The 10,164-nt window shown below is 43.5% G+C and overlaps 1 protein-coding gene across 9 annotated transcripts in view; it reads left to right on the top strand.

Moving 5' to 3' along the window:
* Positions 1-10,164, top strand: part of PPM1B (protein phosphatase, Mg2+/Mn2+ dependent 1B) — a 120,531-nt gene that overhangs the window by 43,106 nt on the left and 67,261 nt on the right. For 6 of the 9 annotated variants that reach the window (XM_019516353.1, XM_019516355.1, XM_019516350.1 and 3 more), the window contains exon 2: positions 1,505-1,559. The exons of the other annotated variants lie outside the window; for them this stretch is intronic. The gene's annotated coding sequence lies outside the window, so the exon portion shown is untranslated. The remainder of the gene's footprint in view (positions 1-1,504; positions 1,560-10,164) is intronic. 9 annotated transcript variants of the gene reach the window in all.

The raw sequence follows: 10,164 nt of genomic DNA, 5'->3' as shown, positions 1-10,164 counted from the left end.
CTGCCTGGCCTGGCTGGGCCCATCCTGTCATGAGTGGGTGCTACAGAGGGTGGGGGCCTGGGCCAGGGTGGTGGGGAAGTAGGACCCACCCAGATGGGCAGTAGGGTGGTGGCTGCCCTTTCCCGCACCCATGCAGGGCTGGAGAGAGGCAGGGGGGCAAAGTGGCCAAGCTGTGGCAGTGGGAGCAGGGCCGGGACAGGAGAGGGAGCGTGGCCTGGCCTGGCCAGTCGGGTGGTTGTGGCCTGTACCCATGCTTGTCCAGGCCCAGGGGGAGGCAAGGGAGGCAATGGGGTGGTGGCAGCATGTTCCCTGTGCTCATGCGGGGCCTAGGAGGGCTTATTTTCCTCCTTGTGCAGGTCAGGGGTGGGTGGGGAGTGGAGTGAGGCCAGGCCAGGGAGCAGTGGGGTGGTGGCAGCCCATGTGTTGGCTGGCTGTTCCAGTCCATCGGAGTCATGGGAGGGTGGGAGCTGCATGCTGCCCATGAAGTTGGAGCCTGGGGCCTCAGTGAGCCTGAGAAATTTTGCCCCGCCTTTGCAATTTGAGTACATCCCTATCAATAGCCAAAATATCTCCCTTCCAGGATCTTCTGGTAAATTCCTGAGTATGCAGGCAACTTAAGTGAAAAAGGTTGATACTCTGGGCTAGATTACAGCTGGTCCTCTGAAGGAATAAGTCTTAAAGTGAAGGTGGGCCCAGTGTTCTGAAGCGGCACTGAAGAGCAAGGGCTGGGCAGATGGATCAAGGACCCCATGGTGAGGGAGGAAGTGGGGCTGGGACCAGGGGCTTTACAGCTGGAGTGGGGTGTGGGATGGAGCCGTGGATCATGGGGGGTGGGGCTCCTGCTGTTGCATGCACCCCAGGGAAGGCGTGGGGGTGGGGGGAATATGTCCCTTGGATCTGCGTAGGGTGCGGGCCGGTTGCCTCTGCATGCTCAGGACAGGGGTTGCACTGATCTCTTTCCAGTGGCGGGGCAGGCAGCAGCTCTGGGAAGGGAGTTACAGGGGGGCTGTAGCTCCCCCATAACCCCCACCCAGTTCCACCCTGAGCGCAGCCCAGACCCAGCCTCCCCCACCAGGAAGAGCCTGGTGCAGCCCCAGCCCCAACCATGTAGTGGCAGCTCGCTCTGCACAGATCTGGGGCGCACATGCCCCCCTGACCCCCGTACCTCCTGGATGACCTGCTCCTCCCTCCCTCACTGCAGGGGCCTTAATCTGCACCCCCCATGCCCCTTTCTTTCCCAACGCAGTGAATCTTGAATGTGTTTTGCTGATTTTTTTTTTTTTTTTTTTTTTTTTTTTTTTTACAAAGCTTAGTTTTCATCCAAGCAATTAAAAAAAAAAAAAAAAAAAAATCTAGCCTTAAAGTTCTGATGATGCTTTTCATACCAGTCTGTGTAGCTAACTTTTTTTTCTTTGTCTGTCTAGGAAATTTAAAAATAAAGCAGATGTTGTAATGCATTTTTATTAAGGTTTTTAAGGTCATTTTATTCTGTATTTGTTGGCAGGAGGAATGTAAACCTAATGTTCTAGATCAGTTCTGGAGGATTTGGCAGGTTACAGGTAAGAACAAATGCTGCCAATCTGGGGGACAATGGGGTGGAAAGTACTTGAGAGTGATCTTCGGTGTTGAACATAAATCCTTCATTGACTTTAAGATTATTTCTTTTTTTAACAGTTGGTATATCTTCCAAATAGATTAAATGCAAGTCTTAGCTAGACATCTTTTAATAAGTTACATTTTTAACAAAATTTTTGAACAGAAAATTAGATTTTTAGAGGTTGGAAATCATCATTTTTCAGCATCCTTACATTTACCAATAGAAAATTGATGGTTGCTTTCTGTCCAACAAAGATAGTAATGTACTGGTAGACAGAACTCTTGAAACATCTTGGCACTATCAAGCTAAGATCAATTTACTGTCTCCTTTCTCTTTCCCTTAGGCTCTTTTCTGCCTTATGTGAGGCAATAGCAGGAGTACTGCTGAACTTTCCTTTTTAATTCTTTTATGGTCAGTTCTAACTCTCTTAAGTGTTCACAAGTTCAGTGTAGCTTCAACTTCTGAAAGACTTGTGCAAAGGGAAAGATGCTTCATGGTTTTCAGTCTTCTCCAGGTCAATGTCTCAGGTTCTGGTGGCTTCATTTCTACCCATTACTCTGCCTAGCAGGTTGAGAACTGCTGATGAAAAGGATACAGATCTCAGTTTCACCACCAATAATAACTCTCTCAGCCACTTTTTTTCTGGCTGTTCTGTTTTGTTTTACTTGTCTTTTTTTATTTTTACTAGAAAACTGCTTGTGTTAACTAATGTTTTATGCTTTTTGGTAGCTGCTTCTCCTTTTAAATACATTTTGTCTTGGGAATATTTTTTTTATAAAATCAGTTGCTTTTCATTTTATTATGGTTCAGTTGTAGTACTATCTGGTCAGTGTGACCTTTTGGGGTGGGGGGGAGGGGGGAAGAATGTAATTATTTCCAGATATTGGTATCTTTGACAACACACAAGTTCTTTTTCCCCTGTGAATGGTTTTCATCATTAGTTGTAACACCAAAATGCTGACATTTTTGTTTTTGAGCTGTGTAGTCCTCATATAGTGATAGACTTATTGTTGAAACTCATTTTGGTTTGTGGTAAATGTGTACCTAAAAGTGGCCTTTAAAACATTCCAAAGAGCACAGTATTGATGAGCATTTAAAATAAACCACTGTACAGCAAGTTCCTTCATTTCTGGTTGCTATGTCTTCTTGGTCCAGCTTTTACACTTCACTTTGATCATTAGTGCTATTTGCATAGCTCATCATTCCAGCAGGAAAAAAGCATTCTTTTTTTATTGTGTGTATTAGTGATGTAGCAGTGTTACCCCATTGTTACATCTACACTTTGTTTCCACTGTGAAATGTCTGTTATAACTATTTACATTAATATTTTTATCTTGGAGAATATAGCAGACTCTTAATAGCCAAACATTCAGCACCCAGCAAAAGCTTACTACTTGATATGGTTGTATGATTTGTTTCTTTGGTAGTGTAATGCTTCTGAATATTTTACTAAGTAAAACTGGTTACAATGGGTTCAGTTGTATTTTAAAACTAATTAAGGGTAGTGCTCTAACTCTGGGCCCCTGGCAGACCATTTTTTTTCATGCCATGAAAACACTGCACCATATGCACAGGTACACTTGCAAAGAAGGAAAAAGTGGCACGTCGGGTTGCTTTGCTACTGCTTACCAAGGTCTCTCAGCCCAACACTGGTTAGTAGAACCATTGTAGGAGCCCCCCAGGACCCCCATGCCAGGCAAGGGAGATGGGTGAGTGGAGAGGGTGGGGAAATCCCTGTCCTTTACAGAGCCAAGCAGACTGGTAAATCCCTTCCCTTGGTTCTTGGCAAAGCAGGAAGAATCCCTCCTCTGAGTCAATGAGGGCTCTTGGCTCTGGGTAAAGAAGGCAGGAGGTACTACTCTGGGGACAGCCTTCCTCCTTTTCGCCTTCTGAGCAAAGTGGAAGGGGAGGGAGGAATTTTTCCCCTGTAATCAAATGTATGGGGTTACCCCTGCGCAGCCCAGACTGGAGGTTCTCATCCTCTCCCCAGCCTTCCCCCTCCCCAGCATGAAGCCCAAGTGTCCAGGGATCCCCATTCCCTGTGCAGACAAATGGCTGTGCATTCCCTCCTCCCTATGCTTTGCCCAACACAGGGAGGAAAAGAGGGAATCCCCAGTCCTGCTCTGTACTGGGGAGAGGGGTTTCCGTGCACACCTGACCTCTTGTTCTGGGGGTTATCCTCCTTGGGGTTGGGGCCAGGCATGTAGCCTTCCCCTCAGAGGGCTAAACCTGTGGCAGAAAGATTAGGGAAAGTTCAATTAAGTGCAGTTTCCATGCTTAACTGATTTATTTATTTTTCCCCACACCACCTGATTGAATTCTCCCCCGCCCTTGCGTTCTGAGACCTCTCCCTGGGCCAGGAGGGTTTGGGGGAAGGGAGGGATGGTGCTGCTGTGGCTTCCCTCCTCTGCTGCCTGCATTCCTGTCCAGAGGTGGGGCAGAGGAGAGTGGAAAGGGCTGGAGCAAAGTGCCTGGGGAGGTTCCATGGTCTTGCTGAACGTGGGGAGCTCTGCGCTGTCAAGGGGAAGCCAGAACAGCTGTCTGGATTTGGGATCATGGACCGTGGGCCAAGAGGGACTGCAGGAGGTTCAGGGGGAAAGCTAGTTAGGGTGGGACCGCAGGGCCTCTGTAGGATTTGTTACTGGCACAGAGCCAGCTTGCCTGAGTTCAGCTCAGGCTCAGCTTTCGTCAGCTTGATCTCCGCCGCCAGCGAGAACACAAATGCACAGCTCTGTGTGTCTCAGTGATGCCCTCCTAGCCTGGACAACTTGCCACTCTCCTCTTTCCCTGAAGGAGGTAAGTAAGTACCTGGGGCTTGTTGGAGCAGTCCCAGCCTGGCTTGCAGGGCCAGCAAGCTGGGCTTGGCTAGGGGCTCCCTGGGGTCCAGTTCTCTCCCATCACCCACAGTTGATTAACACGAGAGAGTCTTTTTAATTTTTCTTTTCTTTTTTTCGCTGCTTCAAATAAAAATGCTTTACACAACCTTTACATAGAAATGATTTGCATAACCCTTTAAAGGATTTTAAGGAGACCAAGGGAAGCCAAAGTCCCCATGCCTCTGTGTTACTCTACCTCCTGACTCCATGCCACAACCTTCCACTTCCCCTTGCCCTTGGCCCCAGCCCCCAGTGCAGGGAGAGCCCAAGGGTCTTGGTTCCTAGACATGCCCCTGCTTGTCAGCCCTCTAATGGCAGGTCAGAGCTGTGCATGTTAGTGAGGGTATTATCCCTTAATGTATGATTGCTCACAGAATGTGCCAACTTCAACGTTCCTTAGAATTAGCAGGTGCTAATTGTGACATGTAACCTCACTCTCGAAGTCTCACTTATTAGGTTTGCTCCATCTGTTTACCACATTCCTTTGCCACTTTTCCTTTAATGTACAGAAGAGTGGACTAAGCAGATCCTCTTGCCACTGATGTCCAAGTTTGCATATGGCCACAATGTTATAGCATATCTTTGCGAACTCTTGAAAAGATTCTGTTCTTCCTCAGACCATGGTAGTTGTATATAAATTAGCTGCAGAGAACAGGGTCAGTTACTATATTTGCTCACATAGTACATACACCTTTTCCCCAAACATCAGCCCTCCAAATTTGGAGTGCGTGTCTTAAGTGGAAGCTATTTTTTTGCCTGGAATAGAACCGCAACTGTGCTTCATTGTGCAGCAGCAGTGGCATTACTGTTCAGGCAGCTGACAATCATTTGACTTAATATCTCATTGTTCTTTGATCTACACATGATGATCTCATTTTTAATTGTCTTGATATTTTACTTATCAAGCTAACATTTTCTGGCAATTTTGCTGTCTGCTCTCTGCTCCTGGTCTCTCCTCTCCTATTCCACAGCTGTAGAGACTCTTTAGCTCTTTTCAACTTACCAGAGTCCATCTATAGTCTTACTTCAACCTCCTTTTTTCCCCCCAGATGTGCTTATGGACAGGATTTTAGTTAACTGTGCCCAGTAGGTTAGCATTTATTCTCTTAGTTTATATGATATAGCTGCACAAAGGAAAATAGATTTTTGGGTTGCATCAATAGAAGTGTTAGGTGTAAGATGTATATAATATATGGTAGTGGCTCTTTACTTGGCACTTGTTGGCCTCATCTAGAGTATTATATGCAGTTTTGGCTCCACATTTTGAAAAAGAACATGGAGAAGTTAAAGAGGGTCCAGAAGTGGACATCAAAAGTAATAAAGGGTGTGGAAGGCAAGTTTTATATGAGGACAGAATGAGGGAAATAGGCATGTCCAGCTTGCAAAAGAGGCTATTAAGAGAAAACACGATAGCAGTGTTCAAATATCTGAAGGGCTGTCATAAAGAAGAGGGAGGGCACCTCTTCTCTCTTGCAGCAGAGAGCATAACATGAACTAATAGCTTGAAGTTTTAGCAAAGTAGGTTTAGATTGGACATTAGGGAAGGCTTCTTGTTATGTCTTGTGGTTGTGCGGGGTTGATTAGTTTTACTCATAGTTTAGGCAGTGGATTTATATAGAATGGTTTGGATAGAGATGATTCTGTCTTTGCTCAGGGATAGATAACCTCTGAAAGTCCCTTCTCGCCTTACTTTTCTATGATTCCAGAAAAAAGAAAAGAACAATGAATTTAAGAACTTAGGCTGTAATTCACTTTAATTCATGAACTAATGGCTTTACTTTGCAGGTTCTAAGAGAATTCATTCTTATACCTTTCAGGTAAACCCATTAATAAATGTTGTAATTTTGGAAGAGGCATTGCTTTTCTCTTAGAAAATTTGAATGTCTGTAATAAGCACAAGCTAGAGCTCTATTTTAACTGAGGAGTCATGACTTCACCTCCTTATTTTTTTTTCTTATTGAATATGGGATAAATGATGCCTTTTTTTGTAAAGTGCTTTGAGACCTAGGGTGAATGGCAAGATGTTAGAATTATTTATCATTACTGCCACCTAAAATATCATGATGTGTTATAATTAATGTAGCTGGACATCTTAAAATAGTAATTGTGTAAGATCAAGTAATTATTCAAAGTTTCATGGTTTGTTTTGCTCAGTTGAAATACAAACTGGAACAGAACTCATTTTTCAAAATAGGATTTGGGAACAGAGTGGAAGCTGTCTGTGTGTCAATCTGTTCTTGAATTGTAAAACAGTTTGGACAAACCTTCTGGTATAGTACAGCAATGGTTTTCAACCTTTTTTGACCTTTTTCAACTAGGACCCACTTGTAAATATTGATGGCCAGTCCTGACTCAGTGTCCCTCACTCCTCATCCGCTGCCCCCCGCACCCAGGCTTCAGCCCCCCAGTGTGTGGGGTAGGGTGGGGCAGGGGGGCCCTGAGCAGCCCCTCACAGGCTGGAACTCTGCGAGCCTGTAAGGGAAAAGCCACTGTTTCCTACTTTTTTTCACTTTAAAGGGGAATCCATTTTCAAAGTTCGTTGATCCATTTTTAAAGTTTGTTCATGACCCTTCCATATATTCTTGTGACCCACTTTTGGTTCATGACCCACGGATTTAGAAACATTGTCGTAGAGCACAGCTTGTAGTGGTAACCTTAAGGCAGCAATTCAGTTGTTCATTTAGGCCTGGATGTAATTATCTTTCAGAAGAGTGTTTTTACAGAGCCCTTGGAATGAAGAAAATAATCTAAGATGTATTGTGTGATTACAGATACTTCACTCTCTTGGTTATTGCTTTCATCTTCAGTTTCTTGTGTTGAGTTTTTTCTGTAGAAACGTCATCCTTTTTTATAGCAGGAACACAGGTGCCTTGTAACAGGAAACTTTGGCACTATTTTTTCTTTTCCACAGCAGTGCCTTTTTAAAAGTGATGAACCCATGGAGTGATCTCTTCGGAGAAAGAAATTAGCAGTATACTTTCATAGTCTGTTTCTAAAAGATTGAGGCTGGACCACCCAAATTATTTTAAGAGATGGTTTGCTGTGTTTGTATGGATTGTCAGACATCAAGGCATTGGTTTACTCATGAATACCTTCATTGGAACTGACTACTGATCTGCAGATTGGTAACATGTACAGTAAACCACTGATACTGGTTTTAGACATGATTTTACACTGCTTGTCTTACAGTAAAACAGCCAGCAAACAGGATTTTCAGTTTCTAATACTGTATATGTGGGAAGTAACTTGGTAGGATTTTCTGCATCGAAGTTGACCCCTGTAGAACAAAACAGAATATAACCTTATCTCAAAATATTTTGTTATTTTTTATTAAGACCAACTGGAGTTAGAGTAGAGTATAATATTTTTTTTTTTACTTTTTTGGTGTCTTTCCTCAAAGAATCTCAAACTATTTTACAAACTTTGTTTTGTATTTACACACTTGTAAATAGCTTGTGTTTACAAACTTGATTTTGCATCAGTATGCCTGATAATAAACAGATGAGGATAGTTTTAAGGAGTTTAGGAGAGTAGAAACTGGAAATAACTTTTTCAGTTAACATACAGTTCATAGTACAAAATAGATGTTAACTATGTTTAAACACATATAGTGCTTACTGTAGTATAATATCCCTATGTATTTTGGCTTCCATCTCAAAATCTGGAGAGGCGCACTTTGTTCTCTTTTTGGAAAAATGGGATTAGAGTGATTGCAGGCTAGATCCACAAAGTTTTGGGGGTGGAATAGTCAGCCCTTAGTTTAAATACATGGGGCAACTTAGTTGCTTTTGACTGGGATTCACATCAGCCTGCGTATTGAGCGGGGAGCTGCCTAAGCTAGTTGGTAGAAAGTGCAGAAGACAGATGCATCTGAAGCTTGGCCCGTCTCCTGGTTTGTATCACTCTCTTGGCCTTAAGAAGGTGCCTATCTCCATTTCAGTTTCACAGTCCTGAATCCTTGCTTCTTCTTTGATGCTTAAACTGAGGAGGTTACTCCTTTTTGTGAAAAATGAGGCTGGAAGAGACTGAGGGTGGTGTTTTTATACAATAGTCTGTTACAGGATCATGATGTGGGAGACTAAAGTTCAATTTCTTCATCTATTTTTAGGAGGTTCAAATCCACATCTGTCTCTCAGGAGCCTTAACCACCAGCACTCTTCACCCCTGTTGAAGCCGCACCACTTTTAATAACATAATTAAAAGATTTCTAGGCTGGACAGAGATAATAATCTGACTTCAGAATAATTGCTTGGAAAGGGGGGAACCTTTAGTTCCAATCCCTGCTCCAAGAACTGTACATTTTTATCAAGTGAGTAAGTGTTTGTTTTTTGTTTTTTAAATACTTAACAAAATTCTTAGGCTTCTTATTCCTCTGAGTTGCCTTCACTTGTGTGGCCATCAAGCATTAGGTTTTACTAACCAAAAAATGAGGTTCTGAGATCCCTGTAATCTTGCTTAGTGGTTTCTGCATGTTTATAATATGCCAGATAATATTGTCATCTAGCTATGAACATTCAGTATGTGTTTGGCAATCCTTGTCACATTTGATTTTATTTTATGGTAACCCCACATTTTATGCCAAATATTCTTGTTTGTGATACCTAACTGTAATGTAAAGTTACTGGGGAAAATGGGAGGTTTTGCCCGGTGTCTGGTGGATATTTGGGATTTCTGGCACTTGCAAAATTGTTGGAAGCCCTGTAGAATTAAGGGATAAATTTGCTGCATATGTTTGCTAGACTGAAGTAGTTAATGTTGTCGTTTTGAATGGTCACCTTTTGGGTGTTAGCTAATGCCTGTTAGAATCGATAGGATAGTCATACACGAGTACATATTGTTGATTTGGTTATGTCGTGCTAATCATAGCCAGAAAAAGTAAAAACACATGTTCTTAAAAGAAGATAGCTTGAAGTCCTGTCCCCTAAGCCCTGCCCTTGCCACTAGAAGTCCTTCTTGTTGCCTCTGAAAGTACAGTAAAAGCTGTGTTATCTGGCACCTTACAAGCCAGCATGCTCTGTATGCCAGCTTGTAAGGTAAAGTGAAACTGGAAGTGCCCACTGTGGCACTTCCAGTTTCTCTGAGTCCCCATGTCAAAGCACCCTGTGCTGCCGAGTTCCCACAGCTCAGGGGCATAACAGGCTGCGCGGGTCCCGCCTCCCTGTCCTGCAGGAGGGGCAGCAATGCTGCGGGAGGGACAGCGACACCCTGGAAGCGGCGGCCCGAACAGGCAAGGACATCTGTTTGGGCTGCTCAGTTAACTGGCATATTTTGTTATCTGGCATTCCCATTCCCAGGGGATGCCGGATAAAAAAGCTTTTACTGTACTTCTTTTGGCAAGGGATTTTGCCATCTTGGAACTGGAAAAAATCCCCCAATTATGTTCTAATAATCAAGCATCTACTATAACATAAATTAATTTAATTTCAAGAAATATTTTTGCCCTGGTTTATATGTGTTTGCATAATGTACATAGAGGTGATTGCATAATGGCTTAAAATAAAGTCCTACTTTTGTATATTGTGGGGGGGGGATGTGGAAGGGTATGGGTGAGTGTGTGTCTGAGTGTGATCAAGGCACTGGTATGCAAAGAGAACAATGGATTGCCACCCATTCAAGCCCTTCTCCACTCCCTTCTTGTGACACGTTTGCTTCTGATTGTTTCCTTCCAGCAACTGACAGAGCTCCTCAGTG

Source organism: Gavialis gangeticus, unplaced genomic scaffold (genome assembly GCF_001723915.1).
Source record: "Gavialis gangeticus isolate Ggan-Ray unplaced genomic scaffold, GavGan_comp1, whole genome shotgun sequence".
NCBI lineage: Eukaryota > Metazoa > Chordata > Crocodylia > Gavialidae > Gavialis > Gavialis gangeticus.
Note: the sequence above shows the minus strand (reverse complement) of the source record. Positions and strands in the feature narration are given on the sequence as shown.